Here is a 22,381-nt window from a genome sequence, read left to right on the forward strand (position 1 = left end):
GACTAACCCTAAAATAACTAACTTTAAGTGGTATTTATAGGGTAGGGGCCGAATTCTACATGTCCAAAACTAATAAGGAATTAAAATTTGTTCGGATGGCATCGTCGGCGCGAGGCATTGTCTATGGTGCCATTGTTTCGGCGCAAGGCACTGTCTGGGGCGCCAATGACAGTGCCCTGGACAATGCCTTGTATTGTCTATGGCACTGTTGTTTCTGCGCAAGGCACTATTTGGGGCGCCTATGACAGTGCCCTGGACAATGCCTTGCACTGTCTATGGCACTGTTGTTACGTTGCCTTGCATTTCTTCTTTTATTGCTCCAATTATTTAGCTCTGAGGTACCATTCCGTGCAACTTTTCTCCAATGCATGTCCAAGCATTCCTACACTTGAAATTAGCTCTATTAATCACAATTGTCGCACAATTAGCATCCAAACAACAAGCAAGTAGAGTAAATAACGTCAAAATATATGAAATTATAGTACGACATCATAGCCCTACTAGAAGCCACAAGATAAATGGCAAAATGCTTTTGAAAAGTGGCAATTGCATTTGCCACGTTCTTGTCCAGAAGCCATAAGATAAATGACAAAATGCTTTCGAAAAATGGCAATTGCATTTGCAACGTTCTTGCCCTTCAGCTTGATGGATCCATGCGCATGTGCCTATAAATAGGCTCTCAACTAGACAAGAACATCATCATTAGCAAGAAAAATAAATCAACCTACTTCTTTCCTTCTAATTTCGTTCTTCACCAGCTTCCCTTTATATCGTTTTTCTTTCCATTTTGGTAGTCTAATTTCTTTTGTTCCCCTTTTTTAAATAGTCAGGTTTGTAACTTAATATTTTGTTAATTCCTGTATCCTCTAAATAAATAGTGGTAAACTTGTTTAATCCTGGGAAAATATTTCACACTGCTGAAATAGTTTCTTAGAACAGTGTCCAGCACGACTCAAGCCAATTCGTGTATCTGCTAACAAATTATATTATTGTAGTGTTATTGTTATTTTTCCCGGGTTATTTTACCTACAATATCATCTATCAGTGTTACTGTGAACAATTAATGCCCTCGTTATTGCGGATGAATAAATAAACTCATAATTTATGCTTAAATATTGATGATCATCTTCATCTATCATGTCAATATAAAATTTAACAAATCTTTATTTGATTATTTTCTACTGAGATATGCAAATTATTCAACGTTGAAAATGTCTTAATTGTTTTCCTTATCCTCCGCAACTGCCGAGAAATTTTACTATAACAATTTATTTCCTGACAAGTAGACTCGTTCCTACTTACTTGCTATAAAACATAAACTATACGGCAACATTTAAGTTTATTCTTTTTCCAAATTAGATGTTTAGCTGGTGGACAATAAAAGAAAATTAAAAAGGGGAAAAATATCTGTCACGATCCCAAATTCTAGCCTGTCGTGATGGCGCCTATTTCAATTCTAGGCAAGCCAAAAATCTCAACGAACCACAAATTCTTTTAAGTCTGAAAATATAATATTTTAAATACAATACATAATCCCACAAATACCGATACGAACACTTCCCAAAACCCGGTGTCACTGAGTACATGAGCATCTAATATGATACAAGTCTGGAAAAATATGGTCTATAATAGTCTGAGACCAAATACAGTAAACAAAGAGATAGAGAAGGAGAGACAAGGTCTTCGGAACACGGTAGCTACCTCAAAATCTCCTGAAAATCAACCGCGCGAAAGGATCAACACCCGCTATGTTCGGAAACACCTGGATCTGCACACGAAGTGCAGGGTGTAGTATGAGTACAAACAACTCAGCAAGTAACAATAATAAATAAGAAACTGAAGATAGTAACGAGCTACACAGTTATAGGTCATTTCCAATAATTCCAGCAAAGAATAGACATGCTATCAAATCTAGTAGTTTAATGTCAAATCAATTTTTATACAGTTCCTGTTCAGATAGCATATAAGTGCAACAACAAATGGAAATCAAGTAGAATCTCTAAGGACAACAATCACTCACTGGGCTCCCAGCCCTAATCACTCTCTGGGCTCCCAGCCCTCATCACTCACTCTCAATGGTTACCCGCACTCACTGGGGGTGTACAGACTCCGAAGGGGCTCCTACAGCCCAAGCGCTATAATCTGCATGGACAACTCACGTGCCATAATATAAATATTTGGATCCATACGGCCAACTCACGTGCTATAGTATAATATAAAGATCCGCACGACCAACTCACGTGCTATAGTATAATATAAGGATCTACACGACCAACTCACGTGCTGCACGAACAACTCACGTGCTATAGTATAATATAAGGATCTGCACGGCCAACTCACGTGTTGCACGGATAACTCACGTGCTATGATATCAATATCTCACAATCAGGTCCTCGGCTTCTCTTAGTCATAAATCTCTCCAGTCTCTCGGGCTCTCATTAATCATGAAATCAGCCCAAACAACAATGATATGATGTATTAATAATAATAACAGAGACTAAGATAAAATGTACAAGTAAAAACTGAGACAGAGTACATATAGCATTTAGAAGGCAATTTAACAAGTACGCGACCTCTGTGGGTCCCAACAGTACTATCACATAGCCTAAGCATGATTTCTAACATGATTTACAGTCAAATTTTATCAACACATAGAGAGCATATAGCTAACAATAAATTATTCAACTATACAGTTTTCCGGGACAGACCAAGTCACAATCCCCTCGGTGCACGCCCACACGCCCGTCACCTAGCATGTGCGTCACCTCCAAAATAATCACACGATACCAAAATCTGGGGTTTAATACCCTCAGGACCATATTTAAAACTGGTACTTACCTCAAGCCATGAAATTCTTATTGTGCAATGTCCTTTCCTCGTAAATTGGTCTCCAAACGCCTCGAATCTAGTCATAAATAATTCGTTTCAGTCAAATTAATTTATTGGAATTAATTCCATAAGAAAATGCTAGTTTTCCATAAAAATCCGAACTTTAGCTCAAAAATTGCCCGTGGGGACCATATCTCGGAACTCGACAAAAGTTATAAAATCCGAAAGCCCATTCAACCACGAATCTACCCAGACTAATTTTACCAAATTGTGACCTCAACTCGACCCTCAAGTCTACAAATCTTATTTCTAAATTTCTATGTTCCAATCTCCGATTTACACCTCAAAATCATGTAATCTACTCGGATTATTCGATTATAATTCAATATTATGGAGTAGAAATGATCACAAGGGACTTACCTCAAGTTTTCCTTGAAAATATATCAAAAATCGCCTCTCCTCAAGCTCCAATTTGTCAAAAATGGCGAATAGGATGAAGTCCCTATTTTTTTTATAATTCTGCCCAGACAACCTCGGTTCTGCCTCGATCTTGGCTTTCGATCGAGGTCCTTGATCCTAGGCCTCGATCCTGGGCCTCGATCCTGGCCCTCAATCTTGGTCCTCGATCCTAGGCCTCGATCCTGGACCTCGATCGTGGCTTCGATCCTGATCCTCGATCATGGCTCTCGACCCTGGCCTTCGATCATGTCTTCGACCCTGCCTTCGACCGTGAACCTCGATCCTGGGCTCGATCATGTCCCTCGACCCTGGGCTCACATCTGGGCTCGATCTCTGGGCTCGGTTCTGAGAGATTTCTGGGCTCGAATCTGGTAGAAGAAATTTCCAACAGAAGAAAATTGCAGCAGCTGTTGTAGTTCAATTTGTTGATCCGTTAACCATCTGAAACTCACCCCGGGACCTTAACAAAATATACGAACAAGTCCTAAAACATCATACGAACTTAGTCGAATCCTCAAATCACCTCCAACAATGCTAAAACCATGAATTACGCCTCAATTTAAGCCTATTGAACTTTGAAAATTTTAATTTCTACAAATAACGTCGAAACCTATCAAATCACGTCCGATTGACCTCAAATTTTGCACACAAGTCATAAATGACATAACATACCTATTCAGAATCAGATTTTGACCCCGATATCAAAAAGTCAACCCCTCGGTCAAACTTCCTAAAAATTCAGCTTTCGGCATTTCAAGTTTAATTCCTCTACGGACCTCCAAAAATTCTTCCGGACACGCTCCTTAGTCCAAAATCACCATACGGAGCTATTGGAATTATCATAATTAAATTTCGAGGTCGTTTACACATAAGTCAATACCCGGTCAACTATTTCAACTTAAGCTTCCAACATGAAAATTCATTCTTCCAAGCTAACTCTAAAATACCTTAAAATCAAAACCGACAATTCACACAAGTCATAATACCTCATAGGAAGTTATTCAAGACTTCAAATAGATGAAAGGAATGTAAATGCTCAAAATGACCTGTCGGGTCGTTACAATCTCCCTCACTTAAACATGCGTTCGTCGTCGAACGTGCCAAGAGTTGTTCTTAACCTTCAAATCTCTATTCCACCTTACCACGCACATACCCGGGGGTGATCTCATGTCACCCTATTCTATATAGGCCTGACCACACAACATAACTGAAAACTATTAATTTAACATTAGCCCAAAAATCTTGGAGCCAAATTTCTAACATCCTGAATTCTTTTCAAGACCCAAATCCCACATCTACACACTGTATAAGCTTGAACAAGCTGTATCAAGCCATAGCCATAACCCCAGATATAATCACATTGCATACTACACAACTCACATGCTCGCAACACCATTCTCGATCACAGTAATTACTCCAAACCAACCAAGTGCAAGTATTAAACCTCATATCAAGCCAAACCTCATTCCAAAACCTTCGTACACTGCTGATAATAAAAGAAACATGAAAAAATATCATGACCCCATATCAGAGCAACAAGTCATGGAGCTCTCTCGCCCCAACCAGAACCATAATCACTTTCTAAGTCGACTTTCAATATTATCCTCCCGAATATACCCTAATCAAACCTGATAGTAGTCATTCTAGGTCCAATGACCTTATATTATTAAACACAACTATCCCACAGACACGCCGCATCAATATAACTCCAGCCACCACTGCGCAATCCGTGTACCCAAATATGGGAGATGTCTCAAGGAAGAGAATCGTATTGCAAGTTCAACAAGCACTACCACAACCGCAATGTTACAACCAATTCCTCAAATTTTGTGAAGCCGTAGGCACATGTGCACAATTGTAGAGGAGGTAAATTAATGAATCAGATAAAGTATCATAGAAATAAAATTTCCACACACGGCACGGACAACTCACGTGCCAATAATATGAATCGCCTGGCATGGTCACAGGCCTCCAGTCCCAGCATATCATACATGAGCAATTAAACAAGTACACTTGTATATGATAATGAAATAAGATTACCATGCTCCTGGACTGATAACACGTCATAGTGTAAGCATGTGCAAATTCTATTATCACACTTCAAATCGGCAATTTAACGCAGAAATAGTAACTACCCCATTTGTTCAAGAAAATTAGCCTCTTTGTAACCTCAAATGTAGCCCAGATAGTTTTCAACAAAGGTATGAACATGAGAAACGTTATAACTTTACGCTTAACAGTCAACTCTAGGCATATCATAGCCTAAGCATTCTTTTGAGTATGAATACATGCCTTGATGCTCACACATTGGCTCAAACCCCACATATATGCACACTTATAGCGCGTAGATATTACAAATAATTAACGCAACTAGTGCCTCCACTGAGTTTAAAGAAAATACTCGTCTAAAATAGGCCGCAACCTAAAACAATATACTTCTGAGAACTCCCAGTCTCCAAATTCATCAAACACATGAATCACCGTAACTGATCTCAACTCCAGCACTAGAATGATTAACACAGCTTCCATTCACGATCCTCCCATAAGGAATACTTTCATAATTCTTTCGTGCTACATAGCAATAATTTGAATATCAGCAGTCTATCAACTAGGTGAGTACTGCAATACCAATGAATATCTGTAAGTCAAAACATAATGCGCCTTTTGAAATGTGCACCCTTCTCAGGGATTACCGAGCAGTTATAACATTCATCTAATTATCTGAAATTGACCATTCTATCCAAAATTCGTGATCTTCCTTTCAAGAATAAACTGCCACCTTGTACATGTAAATCTTAATCCAACGCCACACACCACATCTATCATGTCACCATGTGACAAGCACGAGAATCTCATTATCAACTTTGGGTAACCAGCAAATTACATACCCGGTCATTCAGTAACCTTCATCTTGCTTCCTTCCAGGAGGAATTCATAATACACAACACGTTCCATACACCGGTAGAATATATCCGGTTCAACCCATGGTAGAAACCATTAAGAACACTTTGAAATCCATTTGCACATAACCAAGCTATCAGAACTAAATCCCTATAACTCCACCAAGCCACACAAGTTTCCAAATCCGAGAGTATTGCCACAAAACACCTGTAAAGCCTCACCTCATCATAAGAACTAAACAAAACGAGCATACCATTACCATATTGATCTAGCATGTTACCCATTTGTCCTATTTTCTCTGGGTTTCTTCTGGATTATCCTTAAGTTGCCATTTCTCCTTGTCAGAACACCACTACTTTACCCAAAGCTCACTACAAGACATCCTAACATAAAACTACACCGCCATAAATACCACAATTATAATACTCACTCTGAAAATACCTTATGCGAATTTACAATTGTTCCTCTTTCCTATCTTATACTGAAATGTAGAATCCATAGTCAAATAGAATTACCGCACGTCCCGATACCATCCAATCTAAGTAACCGATTCTAGTGATATACAAATTCAAAAAAAATTCATTTTCCACATATACATTTTGAATCTATTAAAACCCTCTCGAGAGTCATCCACTCTACTCAAATCTAATTTACTCCGTCCTAATGGGCCAAAAGATATGTGCTCCTTTAGCATGATCAACACTCAAAGAAGTAACCCTGCCTTAACACGACCAATCGAATTCATACTTCGTGCTCACTACATCCTTCAAATTAACAACTTAATCATTCCATAATTTTCATATTTTCATAAAGTTCAATGTAACCCGTATCCAGGAATTTACTTACCCGAGTCATCCTCGATCTCCACCTATGTAATTCATAACTAACTTACAAGTATGCTTCAAACCAAAACTAAAATTTAATATATATATCCATGAAATTGAATTGTCAATAGCAGACTCCCCCACTTGGCTCAAATTCATAGAACAAAACACTCGATAACTCATAATAACCATACTTCATTACTGCCATAATACTGCAGTTAGTTCAACGAAAATACTTCTCAAGCTTATGCAACACCCACCATAAAATACCTCATTCATCCGCTAACTTAGCATTTATTCTCGCGACAATCAAATCAAATTTTCTCAACCCGATTCAAATTCAAATCTCAACACATACGCCCCGTTGGTAGAAAAGAAACTATCTATTCACTTCATAAGGAACACACCTACATAGATTATTGCGCAGGAGATAACCCACCTGCTTAGTCTCAAATTGGCATCTTGTTATACCCTTTCGCAGCCACAATTACTATGAAATTACTTAATCTTTCTGAGTCCAAACTCATTAACCAAACACGAGAATTTAATTTGCCCCAAAATTTAACAACTTGAAAGATCTTTCAAAACATTCACACTCGAGATTGTACGTCACATTAAAACGAAAATAAAGCACCCAATGGCCTTCCTTTACATTTCAAGGAAACACATCTCGTCACATTCAAATCGTCTTAACACATCCCACAGTTACATCGTACTCATCACAAAGCCATTCCATTGCTCATCGAACCACAAATTCCACTCGTAGGGATATTAACGGACATATAAGTCCAAATATACAGGTTACAACTGAAGCTACCGACACTAAGCTGCGGTCTAAACCTGGCCTCAAGTCCTCCAGACTAGCCCATCACCAAAACACAGAATACACATCTTGAACCTCATTCATAGAATCCCAAGCAGGCGACGCACAACTGATGCCGAGCGCTCATATGCGCATACAAAATGCGTGGAAGGAATTCAAAGAGTTATGTTTCGAGCTGAATCAATTCCGCACGATAGAATACAAGAAAATGCAATTTTCCTAAGGGTTCGGTAGCCTCTCGATGATAAGTACATACGTCTCCATACCGATCCGCAAGACACTACTAAACCTGCTCATGACTCGTGAGACCTATGTCACCTAAAGCTCTGATACCAACTTGTCACGACCCCAAATCCTAACATGTCGTGATGGCGCCTATTTCAATACTAGGCAAGCCAAAAATCTCAATGAACCACAAATTCTTTTAAGTCTGAAAATGTAATATTTTAAATACAATACATAATCCCACAAATACCGATACGAACACTTCCCAAAACTTGGTGTCACTAAGTATATTAGCATCTAATATGAATACAAGTCTGAAAAAATATGGTCTATAATAGTCTGAGACCAAATACAGTAAACAAAGAGATAAGGAAGGAGAGACAAGGTCTGCGGAACACGGCAGCTACCTCAAAATCTCCTGAAAACCAACCGCGCGAAAGGATCAACACTCGCTATGTCCGGGAACACATGGATCTGCACACGAAGTGCAGGGTGTAGTATGAGTACAACCAACTTAGTAAGTAATAATAATAAATAAGGAACTGAAGATAGTAACGAGCTACACAGTTATGGTTCATTTCTAGTAATTCCATCAAAGAATAGAGATGCTATCAAATCTGGCGGTTTTAATGTCAAATCAATTTTTATACAGTTCCTGTTCATGTAATCCGTAGATAAAAATCTTTCAGATATTTCACAACAATGACAGATAGCAACTAAATGTAACAACAAATGGAAATCAAGTACAACCTCTTAGGACAACAATCACTCACTAGGCTCCCAGCCCTTATCACTCCCTGGGCTCCCAGCCCTCATCACTCACTCTCAATGGGTACCCACGCTCACTAGGTGTACAGACTCCGGAGGGGCTCCTACAGCCCAAGAACTATAATCTGCATAGACAACTCATGTGCCATAATATAAATATCTGGATCCGCACGGCCAACTCACGTGCAATAGTATAATATAAGGATCTGCACGGCCAACTCACGTGCTGCACGGCCAACTCACGTGCTGCACGGTCAACTCACGTGCTATAGTATAATATAAGTATCTGCACGGCCAACTCACGTGCTACACGGACAACTCACGTGCTATAGTATAATATAAGGATCTGCACGCCAACTCACGTGCTGCACGGACAACTCATGTTCTATAGTATCAATAACTCATAATTAGGCCCTCGACCTCACTCAGTCATAAATCTCTCCAGTCTCTCGGACTCTCAAAAATCATGAAATCAGCCCAAACAACAATGATATGATATATCAATAATAATAATAGAGACTGAGATAAAATGTGCAAGTAAAAACTGAGACTGAGTACATATAGCATTTAGCAGGCAATTCAACAAGTACGCGACCTCTGTGGGTCCCAACAGTACTATCACATAGCCTAAGCATGATTTCTAACATGATTTACAGTCAAATTTTATCAACACATAGAGAGCATATAGCTAACAACAAATTATTCAACTATACAGTTTCCCGGGACGGACCAAGTCACAATCCTCTCGGTGCACGCCCACATGCCCGTCACCTAGCATGTGCGTCACTTCCAAAATAATCACACGATACCAAAATCCGGGTTTAATACCCTCAGGACCAGATTTAAAACTGTTACTTACCTCAAGCCGTGAAATTCTTATTCTGCAATGTCCTTTCCTCGTGAATTGGTCTCCAAACGCCTCGAATCTAGCCATAAATAATTCGTTTCAGTCAAATTAATTTATTGGAATTAATTCTATAAGAAAATGCTAGTTTTCCATAAAAATCTGAATTTTAGCTCAAATATCGCCCGTGGGGACCACGTCTCGAAACTCGACAAATGTTATAAAATCTGAAAGCTCATTCAACCACGAGTCTATCCATACTAATTTTACCAAATTTTGACCTCAACTCGACCCTCAAGTCTACAAATCTTATTTCCAAATTTCTAAGTTCGAATCTCCGATTTACACCTCTAAATCATGTAATCTAGTCAGATTATTTGATGATAATTCAATATTATGGAGTAGAAATGATCACAGGGGACTTACCTCAAGTTTTCCTTGAAAATATATCAAAAATCGCCTCTCCTCAAGCTCCAATTTGTCAAAAATGGCGAATGTGATGAAGTCCCTGTTTTTATAATTCTGCCCAGACAACCTCGGTTCTGCCTCGATCTTGGCCTTCGATCCTAGGCCTCGATCCTGGTCCTCGATCCTAGTCCTCGATCCTGGTCCTAGATCCTGGCCCTCGATCTTGGGCCTCGATCGTGGCTTCGATCCTGATCCCCGATCATGGCCCTCGACCCTGGCCTTCGATCATGTCTTCAACCCTGCCTTCGACCGTGACCCTCGACCCTGGGCTTGATCATGGCTTCGATCGTGGACCTCGACCCTGGGCTAGATCATGGCTTCGATCTTGGCCTTCGACCCTGGGCTCGATCTGGGCTCACATCTGGGCTCGATTTCTGGGCTCGAATCTAGCAGAAGAAATTTCCTATAGAAGGAAATTGCAGCAGCTGTTGTAGTTCAATTTTTTCATCCGTTAACCATCCGAAACTCACCCGGGGCCCTCGGGACCTCAGCCAAATATACCAACAAGTCCTAAAATATCATACGAACTTAGTCGAATCCTCAAATCACCTCAAACAACGCTAAAACCATGAATTTCGCCTCAATTCAAGCCTATTGAACTTTGAAATGTTTAATTTCTACAAATAACGCCGAAACCTATCAAATCACGTCCGATTGATCTCAAATTTTGCACACAAGTCATAAATGACATAACATACCTATTAAAATTTTCAGAATCAGATTTCGATCCCGATATCAAAAAGTCAACCCCTCGGTCAAACTTTTCAAAAATTCAACTTTCGGCATTTCAAGTCTAATTCATCTACGGACCTCCAAAAATTCTTTCGGACACGCTTCTAAGTCCTAAATAACCATATGTAGCTATTGAAATTATCAGAATTAAATTTCGAGGTCGTTTACAAATAAGTCAATACCTGGTGAACTATTTCAACTTAAGCTTCCAACATGAAAATTTATTCTTCCAAGCTAACTCCGAAATACCTTAAAACCAAAACTGACAATTCAGACAAGTCATAATACCTCGTAGGAAGTTATTCAAGATTTCAAATAGTTGAAAGGAACGTAAATGCTCAAAACGACCGGTCGGGTCGTTGCAAAATCTCCCAAAATCGGCGATCATGCGGAGCGGTAACAAAGCCGACGAATATTATTTTTATTATATTATTAGGTCTCCTATTTCATAATTAACTTTTTAAATTGAAAATCTTGTATTTTAGGATTCAATTTACGAAGAAGAAAACATATGCTTGTATACTCAAAGAATATGGAGAATTTACAATTTGCTGACAATGCGAATTTTGATGGTGAAGATAAACCTGGACATTATGCAATTTACTAATTTCAATTGTGCATAATATTTTTAATGGAAAACTTAATCTAATTTATTTATATGGCGTGTTAAATTTTATAAATGTATAGATTACTCGTGCATATAATTTTTACTTGGATCCTAAAATGCAAGATTTTCAATTTGAATTATTTTCTTATCATGAGAGATTAGACCTATTAATAAAAGGGATTTTTTCCTTCCTATACAATATTTAAAACTTATTTACTAAAATTATCCATATTTTGTATATTACCCGCCCTAAATAAGTTTTTCTTACAATTTATATACAAACCATTATTATTGCCTTAAATTAGGGGAATCGTTTCTTGAAAAATGACGTAATTGAAGTGAACAGAGTTCAAATTATCTTTCCATCTTAATAAGACTCCTTCCAGTTGTGTGTTACCTATTTTAAGCCATAATTAGCACAACTCTTCTCTCTCTTTGCCATAATTGTCTATTTAAGAAAATAAAAATGTATGGTACAACAACATGCAAAATAAAAATATATTTTACACAAATTAATATATCTACAATTACATACATACTAAAAACAAATTTCACAACTAATTATACAGTATACAACTTATTTACAACTTATCTAGAACTTTCATACATCATTCTTACCCAGTTAAATTGTCATGACCCAATTCCATTATAGGTCATGATAGCGCCCAACACCGTTGTTGGGCAAGCCAGCACTGATCAACTAGTGATTTCCCGCTTAGATAAATTTGTAAACGATAGCTTTTTCCTTATTTTAACAAAATATTTAGGATTTTTCAATTTTAACATAAATAAATGGAAGCAATTACTGTTAATCGTAATCATATGAGCAAACCAAAATCATAAGTCCACTAGTGTGTGTGCCAAGACCTGGTGTCACAAGTATGTGGCAATCTAGTAGAATATACAAACAATGCTAGCCTACTGTCTCAAAGGAAATAGACAGAAAATAAAAGAACATAAGAGATACTCCAGCTGTTGCAGAACGACTCAAAAGAACAGCTCACCGGGAAGTCTCGAGTTTGGAAATTAGTCTACGTGCCGGACTGGTGGCTAGATGCACCTGCCACAAATCCTGTACAATCAAGTGTAGAAGTGTAGCGAGAGTACATAAAATAAAATATGTACCCAGTAAGTATCTAGCCTAACCTCGAAGAAGTAGTGACGATGGGTCGACTTCGACACTCACTAGGGCCAACAATATAATAATATGTGATTCTAAATAAGCATGATACACAGAACTAACAATAAACTCAGAACAAGAAATAACTGTACAGTTCTTCCATTATATCTAAGAAACCAAAATACTTCCCTCATTTTAAACAAATAATCTCTAAACCTGTAAACTTATACCAATTATAAAAAAGGGCTTCCACTTCTATAATTACACACAAATTCCACCGAGGACGTTCGGCACGATCCAACATAAATATGTAAATTGTGCACTACCGAGGGTCAAACGGCGCGAATCATAGATGCATATATTAACCTGCAGAGGCGAACGGGCCGCTCCCATGAGAGTAGTGGAAATATTCACCCCGCTCGCGGAATATACTTGCGACGCGGTTTAATATAAATATAACGAAATGTTTCTCAATTCTTTTCAAAATATTAATTTACTTGAAACCTTTGAAATATTGAAATCCTCAACTTAGTTCCATCCAATGCAAATTAACAATTATGTTCAGATAACGGGACCCACCAAAGCATGGTGTAAGCCTAGAACTACCCGGACATAAAAAGAATAGTATCTACGTACGGACTCTCGTCACTTCGTGCGTACATAGCCCCCACAAATAATCATATATTAAATAAGTTCACCTATGGGGAAATTTCTCTTTTACAAGGTTAGAAAAGAGACTTACCTCGCTTTAAGGCCTACTTTCCGATCCAAGCTTATGCCCAAACCCTCAATTTAGTGCCGAGCAATCCAAAACTATCCAAATAGTGTAGAAACTAATCAATATAGGCTTAAAAGTTTGTATCCCTACTATTTAGGTAATTTCTCAACTCTAAATGCAAGATTCCTAAAATTCACCCCCGGGCCCACGTGCCCGGATTCCGAAAATTTTCAAAGAAAGTTGTTACTCATAACCTTAAGAACATAAATATATTATTTTTATTAAGTTCCATAACCATTTTCGTGGTAAAAATTTCATTCTTGTCAAACCCTAGGTTTTCCATCTAATCCACGATTTTTACTAATTTTCATGTTGAAATCTACCCCAATATCTACGTATTGAACTCACGATAGGTAGAAAGTACTTACCTCCAAAAGCTAGGTGGAAATCCCTCTTAAGAAGCTCCAATAATTGCCCAAAGAGTGAGAGAAAATGAGTGAAAATGGCTTAAGTCCCGTATTAATTGAGCCTCACTGCCCCAACGATTTTCGCACATGCGGTGTATAGGCCGCACCTGCGGATCCGCTTCTGCGGAGCAGGTGTCCGCTTCTGCATGTTGGCTGGGCCAACTGGGGCCATATCTGCGGAAGGTCTCTCGCTTCTACGATCCTGCTTCTGTGTAGAAGTAGCCGCATCTACGGAACCTTGCTGGCAATCCTTGGATCGCATCTGCGGGGACTTGGCTCGCACCTGCGAGCTCGCTACAATTCCAAATTCTCAACTTTGTCCGAGCATCTTCCGATTGGCACTCGGGGCCTCGCCCGAACATATCAACAAGTTTGGAATCTTAAAACGGACTCGCTCGAACTCACGGAATGCCCGAAACAACATTAAAACTAAGAATCATACCCTAAAACCTATTGAATCAAACTTAAGAACTTCAAGTTCTTCAATTTACTTCCAATGCGACGAAACGTACTTATACTACTCGGAATGACACCAAATTTTCGTGCAAGTCTTAAATGGTATTACGGAACTATTCCCGGTCTCGGAATTCCATTTGGACCTTGATATCACCAAAACCCACTCTAAACCAAATTTAAAGAACTTCAAAGTTCTTCAAGAACCAATTTTCACTATTAGGCGCCAAAACACTCCTGGGTCATCCAAAACCTAATCCGAACATACGCCCAAGTCCGAAATCATTATACAAACCTATTGGAACAGTCAAATCCCGATTCTAAGGTCGTTTACTCAAAATGTTGACCGAAGTCAAATTTGGCCTTTTAAGCCAACCTTAAGGAACCAAGTGTTCCGATTTCAACCCAAACTCTTCCAAATCCCAAACCAACCATCCCCGAAAGTTATAAATCAATAAAAGCAAGTACGGGAAGTATTATTTAGGGGAATAGGGTTCTAGAACGCAAAATGACCGGTCGGGTCGTTACATTCTCCACCTCTTAAACAAACGTTCGTCCTCGAATGGGTTTAGATTCATACCTGAAGTGCTGAATAAGTGTGGATATCTGCGCCGCATGTCCTCCTCGGACTCCCAGGTTGCCTCCTCGACTGGTTGGCCCCTGCACTGAACCTTTACCGCGGAAATCCTCTTGGTCCTCAACTGACGATCATGTCTAACAACAATAGCAACTGGCTCCTCCTCATACCCCAACCTCTTATCTAGATGAATAGTACTAAAGTCTAACACATGAGACAAGTCGGCATGATACCTCTGGAGCATAGACATGTGAAAACCTGGATGAACCCCTGATAGGCTGGGAGGTAGAGCAAGCTCATAAGCAACCTCCCCAACTCGCCTTAACACCTCAAATGGGCCTATAAATCTTAGGCTCAACTTGCCCTTCTTTCCGAATCTCATAATACCCTTCATCGGTGAGACTTTCAAGAGAACCTTCTCGCCTACCATAAATGATATATTACGCGCCTTCTGATCCGCGTAGCTCTTCTGTCTAGACTGTACTGTGCGAAGTCACTCCTGGATCAACTTTACCTTTTCAAAGGCATCCTTTACCAAATCAGTACCATATAGCTTAGCCTCGCTGGGATCAAATCACCCGATGGGGGAACGACATCGCCAACCATATAAAGCCTCAAATGGAGCCATCTTGATGTTGGACTGATAACTGTTGTTGTAAGAAAATTCGGCCAAAGGCAAGAACTGATCCCACTGTCCTCCAAGGTCAATCACACATGCTCTCAGCATGTCCTCCAATATCTGAATTGTCTGCTCTGACTTCCCGTCGGTCTGTGGATGAAATATTGTGCTGCTCTACACGGGTCCCTAACTCACTCTGTACGGCTCTGCAGAAATGCGAAGTGAACTGAGGGCCTCTATCTGATATGATGGAAATAGGCACACCGTGAAATTGAACTATCTCACGAATATAAATCTGGGTCAACTTCTCTGAAGTATAGGTAGTCACAACCGGAATGAAGTTTGCCGACTTGGTCAACCTGTCGACAATGACCCAACCAGCATCAAACTTCGACAAGGTTTGCGGAAATCCAACTACAAAGTCCATAGTAATGCGCTCTCATTTCCACTCAGGTATAGTCATCTACTGAAGTAGGCCACTTGGCCTCTGGTGCTCATACTTAACCTGCTGGCAATTTAAGCACCTAGCCACATACTCAACTATGTCTTTCTTCATCCGCCGCCACCAATAATGTTGTCTCAGGTCATGATACATCTTCGTAGCACCTGGATGAATAGAATACCGAGAACTGTGTGCCACCTCTAGAATCCCCTCCCTCAAGACATCGACATTAGGAACACATAGGCGACCCTGGAGTCACAGAACACCATCATCGCCAATAGAAACCTCCTTGGCACCATCATGTAGTACCGTCTCTCTGAGAACTACCAAATGCGGATCATAGAATTGCCGAGCCTTGATCTGCCCCAATAATGAAGACTGGGCAACAACACATGCAAGAACTCGGTTGGGCTTTGAAATGTCCAACCTCACAAGTTTGTTAGCCAATAACCGAATGTCCAAAGCTAGTGGCCTTTCCTCTGCTGAAATGAATACCAAGCTACCCATACTCTCTGCCTTCCTGCTTAAGGCATCCGCGACCACATTTGCCTTGCCTGGATGATAAAGAATGGTGATGTCATAATCTATCAGTAACTCAAGACATCTACGCTGTCTCAAATTGAGATCCCTTTGCTTGAACAAATGTTGTAAGCTGCGATGATCAGTATAAACCTGACATGATACCCCATACAGATAATGCCTCCATACCTTAAGAGCATGAACGATCGCTGCCAACTCCAAATCGTGCACATGGTAATTCTTTTCATGGATCTTCAGCTGACGTGAAGAATATACAATAACTCGCCCCTCCTGCATCAATACACAACCCAAGCGAACGCGTGAAGCATCGCAATATACCATATACATCCCCGAGCCTAAAGGCAACACTAGAACCGGTGTTGTAGTCAAAGTTGTCTTGAGCTTATGGTAGCTCACCTCACAATCATCAGACCAACGGAATGGAGCACCCTTCTGGGTCAATCTAGTTAGAGGTGCTGCAATGGATGAGAAACCCTGCACAAACTGGCGATAATAACCTGCCAACCCCAGGAAGATCCTGATCTCAGTCGCCGAAGTGGGACAAGGCTAACTCTGAACTGCCTCAATCTTCCTGGGATCCACCTTAATACCTTCTCCTGATACAACATGCCCCAAGAACGCCACAGACTCTATCCAAAACTCACACTTGGAGAACTTGGCATATAGCTTCTGTTCTCGCAAGGTGTGAAGTACCACTCTCAAGTGCTGCTCATGCTCCCCCAGGCTACTTGAGTAATCAAGATGTCATCAATGAAGACAATAACGAAGGAATCAATATAAGGCCTGAACACCCGGTTCATCAAATCCATAAACTCCACTGGGGAATGAGTCAACCCAAAGGATATCACTAGAAACTCATAAAGGCCATATCTAGTACGGAAGGCAGTCTTTGAGACATCTGAGCCCTGGATCTTCAACTAATGGTACCCCGATCTCAAGTTGATCTTAGAAAACACCCTGGCACCCTGTAACTAATCAAACAAATCATCAATACGCGGCAACGGGTACTTGTTCTTGATGGTAACTTTGTTCAATTAGCGGTAATCAATGCACATCCGCATAGTTCCATCTTTCTTCTTCACAAATAACACTGGTGTACCCCAAGGTGATACACTTGGTCTGACAAACCCCTTTGCCAATAACACCTCAAGCTGCTCCTTCAGCTCTTTCAGAGCCATACGGTACGGTGGAATAAATATAGGTTGGGTACCTGGAGCCAAATCAATATAGAAATTAATATCACGATCTGGCGGCATGCCTGGAAGGTCAGAAGGAAACACATCGGAAAATTCCCGGACTACTGGCACTGAATCAATCGTTGGAGCCTCTGCGGTGGTATCCCTAACATATGCTAGATATGCCAAACAACCCTCTCGACCAGATATCGAGCCTTCAGAAAAGAGATAACCTGACTAGATGTACTAACGTAGGAACCCTTCCACTCCAATCTCGGCAACTCTGGTATCGCTAAAGTAACAGTATTGGCATGACAATCAAGGATGGCGTGATATGGGGATAGCTAGTCCATGCCCAGGATGACCTCAAAGTCGATCATATCAAGTAACAGAAGGTCCGCTCTAGTCTCGTAACCACAGAATGTAACCACACAGGACCGGTAGACCTGATCTACAACCACAGAATTGCCCACAGGAATGGACATATAAATAGGAGTACCCAAGGACTCACGAGGAATATCCAGGAAATGATCAAACATAGATGACACATATGAATAGGTAGACCCTGGATCAAATAATACCGAAGCATTTCTACCGCATACAGAAATAATACATGTGATCACGACATCTGAGGCCATTGTATCTGGTCTGGCTGGAAAAGCATAGAATCTAGCTGGAGCGCTGGCTGGCTGGCCTCTGCCAGGCTGAACAATAGATGGTTGACCCTCCTGCCTGGCCTCCACCTCTAGAACGGCCCCTACCTGCATGTCCTCCGCCTCTGGGCGGTCGGACGGCTGGTGCTGTAATCATAGGCTGATGACCCTGTTGTACTGCCTTGCTCCAAAGTCTGGGACAAAATCTCTTCATATGACCCGGATCCTCACACTCATAACAACCCCGCGGTGCCATAGACTGTTGTCCCAAAGTCTGACCCTGATGGCCTGAATACCCACTAAAAGAACCCTGGATGGCTGGCAGGCGGTATGAACTCTATGTCATGGCATTGAAGTAGGCACTAGAGTAACCCTGATGAACTGGTGGGCGATAAGAACTCTCTGGCATATCACTGAAATAGGGTCGTGCTGGAGCACCCCGAGGAGGTGGTGGTGGTGCTGGATATGTGGGCCTACTAGGCTGACCACTCCCAAACTGACCCCTGCCCCTAGCCGGGGCACCTCTAAACTCTCCCGAGAATCGGGTCCTCTTGTCCTGCTGCATCTGCTCTCTACCCCTTTGGCAGTAGCCCTCAATCTTTCGAGCAATCTCTACCACTAGCTGATAATCAGTACCCATCTTAACCTCTCTGGCCATGCTAGCCCGAATACTGGGGTGTAACCCCGCAACAAATCTATGCACTCTCTTTGCATCCGTAGGAAGTATCATAAGTGCATGGCGAGACAAACTCAGAAAATATTGCCTCATAATCGGTCACAGACATCTGAACCTGCTCGAGCTACTCAAACTGACACCGCAACTCTTCCCTACGAGAGGGTGGAATATACCTATCCAATAGAAGCCGTGTAAACTGATCCCAAGTCATGGGAGGAGAACCCGCTAGTCTGCGAAGAAGGTAAGACTGCCACCATCTACGGACCCTGCCCTCCAACTGGAAAGCGGTGAAATCTACTCCATGGGAATCCAATATCCTCATGTTATGCAGTATGTCCCTGCACAGATCAATGAAGTCCTGGGGATCCTTATGCCGCTCACCCCCGAAGATAGGAGGGTGTAGCATAGTCCATCTGTCTAGTAGCTTCTGCGGATCGCCGTCAGCAACTGGTCTAGGCTCAGGTGCTGCTGCGGCAACTGGCTGGGTCCCACCCACGGGTAGTGTACCCGAGGTCTGATACACAGCAGCTGCATGCCCAGGAGCCTGAGAAGTAGGGGTTTGTGCTCCCCCTCCTGCCTGAGATATGGCTGGGTCTGCTGGAAATAAACCAGTCTGAGTCATAGTGTCCATGAACCGCAGCATACGGCCCATGACCTCCGGAAAGCCCGGTGCTGTCATGAAATCTACCGGGGCTGGCTCTGGAACAGGCACCTCGCCCTGCTCCTCCATGATGGGATCCTCCACTAGATCCGTTGTTGGTGCTACTGGGGCAGCTCTGGGACGCCCTCATCCCGTCCCTCAGGCCCGTTCCCTCCCCCGGCCTCAGCCTTAGCCTCTAGCAACGGGGGGAGCAGCTCCTCCGGGGTCTGGAACGTCCGTTGTGTGCGTCCTCGCCATCTGTGAGAGAATAGAAGAAGGAAACTTAGTATACCATCAACTGCACGATAGGAGATGAATAAAGAGTAATTTCCTAACACCCTATAGCCTTTCGCAGATAAGTACGGACGTCTCCGCACCGATTCGCAAGACTCTACTAGGCCTACCCATGACTTGTGAGACCTACATGAACCTAGTATTCTGATACCATATTGTCATGACCCAATTCCATTATTGGCCGTGATGGCGCCCAACACCATTGTTGGGAAAGCAAACACTGATCAACTAGTGATTTCCCGCTTAGATAAATTTGTAAACGATAGTTTTTTCCTTATTTTAAAAAAGATTTAGGATTTTTCAATTTTAACATAAATAAATGGAAACAATTAGTGCTAATCATAATCATATGAGCAAACCAAAACTATAAGTTCACTAGTGTGTGTGCCAAGACCTGGTGTCACAAGTATGTGGGCAATCTAGTAGAATATACAAACAATGCTAGCCTACTGTCTCAAAGGAAATAGAAAGAAAATAAAAGAACATAAGAGAGACTCCAGCTGCTACAGAACGGCTCAAAAGAACAGCTCACCGGGAAGTCTCGAGCTAGGAAATTAGTCTACGCGCCGAACTGGTGGCCAGATGCACCTGCCTCGAATCCTGTACAATCAAGTACAAATGTGTAGCGTGAGTACATAAAGAAAATGTACCCAGTAAGTATCTAGCCTAACCTCGAAGAAGTAGTGATGAGGGGTCAACTTTGACACTCACTAGGGCCAACAATATAATAATATGTGATTTTAAATAAGCATGATACACAGAACTAACAATAAACTCAGAACAAGAAATAATTGTACAGTTCTTCCATCATATCTAAGAAACCAAAATACTTCCTTCATTTTAAACAAATGATCTCTAAAACAGCAAATTTATACCAATTTTAAAAAGGGCTTCCACTTCTATTATCACACACAAATTCCACCGAGGACGTTCGGCCCGATCCAACATAAAAATGTAAAATGTGCACTACCGAGGATCGAACGGTGCAAACCATAGATGCATCTATTAACCTGCCAAGGCGAACGACCCGCTCCCATGAGAGTAGTAGAAATAGTCATCGTACTCGCGGAATATACTTGCGATGTGGTTTAATATAAATATAACGAAAGTTTTCTTAATTCTTTTAAAAATATTAATTTACTTGAAACCTTTGAAATCTTGAAATCCTCAACTTAGTTCCATTCAATACGAATAAACAATTATGTTCAGATAACGGTACCCACCAAAGCATGGTGCAAGCCTAGAACTACCTGGACATAACAAGAATAGTAGCTAGGTACGGACTCTCGTCACTTCGTGCGTATGTAGCCCCCACAAATAATCATATATTAATTAATTCACCTATGGAGAAATTTCTCTCTTACAAGGTTAGAAAAGAGACTTATCTCGCTTTAAGACCTACTTTCCGGTCCAAACTTATGACCAAACTCTCAATTTGGTGCCAAGCAATCCAAAACTATCCAAATAGTGTAGAAACTAATCAATATAGGTTTAAAAGTTTGTATCCCTACTATTTAGGTAATTTCCCAACTCTAAATGCAAGATTACTAAAGTTCACCCCCGGGCCCACGTGCCCGGATTCCGGAAATATTTGAAGAAAGTTGTTACCCGTAATATTAGGAACATAAATATATGATTTTCATTAAGTTCCATAACCATTTTCGTGATAAAAATCTCATTCTTGTCAAACCCTAGGTTTTCCATCTAACCCATAATTTCTACTAATTTTCATGTTGAAATCTACCCCAAAATCTACGTATTGAACTCACGATAGGTAGAAATTACTTACCTCCAAAAGCTAGGTGGAAATCCCTCTCAAGAAGCTCCAATAATCGCCCAAAGAGTGAGAGAAAATGAGTGAAAATGGCTTAAGTCCCGTATTAATTGAACCTCACTGCCCCAGCAATTTTCACACCTGCGGAGCAGGTGTCCGCTTCTGCAGAGTTGGCTGGGCTGACTGGGGTCGCATCTGCGGAAGGACTCCTGCTTCTGCGGTCCCACTTCTGTGTAGAAGGAGCCGCATCTGCGGAACCTGGCTGACCATCCTTGGATAGCATCTGCGGGGACTTGGCTTGCACCTGCGGCTGGCCAACCGCAAGTGCTGTTATGACAGATCTGGAGCACTCAACTGCAGTTCCAAATTCTCAACTTAGTCCGAGCCTCGTCCGATTGACACTCAGGGCCCACAGGACCCCGCCTGAACATAACAACAAGTTTAAAATCACAAAACGGACTCGTTCGAACTCACGGAATGCCCGAAACAACATTAAAACTAAGAATCACACCCTAAAACCGATTGAATCAAACTTAAGAACTTGAAGTTCTATAATTTACTTCCAATGCGACGAAACGTACTTATACTACTCGGAATGACACCAAATTTTGTGTGCAAGTCTTAAATGGCATTACGGAACTATTCCCGATCTCGAAATTCCGTTTGGACCTCGAAATCACCAAAACCCGCTCTTAACCAAATTTAAAGAACTTCAAAGTTCTTCAAGAATCAACTTTCACTATTAGGCTCCAA

Source organism: Nicotiana tabacum, chromosome 2, assembly GCF_000715075.1.
Source record: "Nicotiana tabacum cultivar K326 chromosome 2, ASM71507v2, whole genome shotgun sequence".
Lineage (NCBI taxonomy): Eukaryota > Viridiplantae > Streptophyta > Magnoliopsida > Solanales > Solanaceae > Nicotiana > Nicotiana tabacum.